The sequence below is a fragment of the Monodelphis domestica genome, chromosome 3 (genome assembly GCF_027887165.1).
Source record: "Monodelphis domestica isolate mMonDom1 chromosome 3, mMonDom1.pri, whole genome shotgun sequence".
In the NCBI taxonomy this organism is placed as follows: domain Eukaryota; kingdom Metazoa; phylum Chordata; class Mammalia; order Didelphimorphia; family Didelphidae; genus Monodelphis; species Monodelphis domestica.
Genome location: NC_077229.1, coordinates 430,461,125 through 430,462,703, shown reverse-complemented (window position 1 = coordinate 430,462,703; position 1,579 = coordinate 430,461,125). Strand labels below are relative to the sequence as shown.

The 1,579-nt window shown below is 35.4% G+C and overlaps 1 pseudogene; it reads left to right on the top strand.

Annotated features, from left to right (window-relative positions):
- Nucleotides 1–513: 513 nt before the first annotated feature.
- LOC100016644 (60S ribosomal protein L26-like) lies at nucleotides 514–957 on the top strand (annotated as a pseudogene).
- Nucleotides 958–1,579: the final 622 nt, after the last annotated feature.

The window sequence follows — 1,579 nt, the reverse complement described above, 5'->3', positions numbered from 1 at the left end:
ATAGATGATAACTCCAAGGGACTCATGACTAAAAGGATACTTACTGCCATAAAAGGAGAAGATAGAGTCAAAATGCAGATTGAAACAAACCATTCTTCACTTTATTTCCTCATAAATTTTTCTCTAATATAAGCAGTATTTGTCTCATTTCATAACATGCTGAATAGAGAAATATGTTATGTGATACTATATGTTCAACCTACATACTAGCCTGCCTTGCTGGGGAGAAGGGAGGGGCAGGAGGGAAGGAAAATAATTTTTTAAAGTTTATTAATTTCTTGTTGAATAGGAGGGTTTTGAAAAGAAGTGGGATTAATGAAAATCATATCAAGAAAGAAAGAAAGAAAAGAATATTGATGAATCATTTAAAAATACAAATAAGAGAGTAAAATAAAATGCAGAATGAGACTGGGATAAGCAAGGTGGTCCTGAAACTACTATGTTCAATTTTGAAATATATGTTTTAAGGTGTGACACATGTGTCTCTCCTCGGGTGGCCCTGCTTGTGCCAAAATGAAGTTCAATCCCTTCGTGATCTCGGACTGAAGGAAAAACTGCAAGAGACACTTCAATGTGCCCTCGCACATCCGCTGCAAGATCATGTCCTCTCTGCTCTCGAAAGAACTGAGGCAGAAATACAACATTCGCTCCATGCCCATCCGAAAGGATGACGAGGTCCAGGTGGTTCGTGGACACTACAAAGGTCAGCAAATTGGCAAGGTAGTCCAGGTTTACAGAAAGAAATATGTCATCTATACTGAGCGTGTTCAGTGTGAAAAAGCTAATGGCACAACTGTCCATGTGGGCATTCACCCTAGCAAGGTAGTTATCACCAGGCTAAAACTGGACAAAGATTGCAAAAAGATTCTTGAGCAAAAAGTCAAATCTCGACAAGTTGGAAAGGAGAAGGGCAACTATAAAGAAGAAACTATTGAGAAGATCCAAGAATAAAATGGTCTGTTGTTGTACAGTTGTAATTAAAAATTAAAATAAGAAAAAAAGAAATATATTTTTTAAGTTATATGTAATGTAACAGTTTCAAACATGACCTTTTTTCTGTCCTTGGAATGTAAAAATGTTCTCACTTGTTAATGTTTATCAAGCTCATAGTAATAAAAGATACATTTTTTAAAAAGAATCTGCATTGAGGAAAGTTGATGGTAGATCACTTTATCCATATTATACATAGTAAGTATTTTTAAAATTTGCCCTAAATGAATAAATATCTCAATTATGACATTTTCACCTATATCTCACAGCATGATGAAATAGAAAGAGTACTGGTTCTGGAATGAGAAGACCTGGGTTCCAGTTGTGTTGTGTTGATGTCTGTCTAACTTTGGTCAAATCATCCTCTTTGAGTCTCATTTTCCTTCTTGGTAAAATGAAGGATTGGGACTCAATGACCATTAAGGTTCCTTCTGATTCTATGAAAACAATAGGATGTTTGCAACTTGTCTTTCTAGTCCTATGTCCCACAACGAACTAGTTCAATAGTGTGGATCTATCCACTGTATTTTAATTTTACTTTTAGATTTTAAACCTCTTTACTTTTACTCTTTTCCTCTCCTCTGTACCC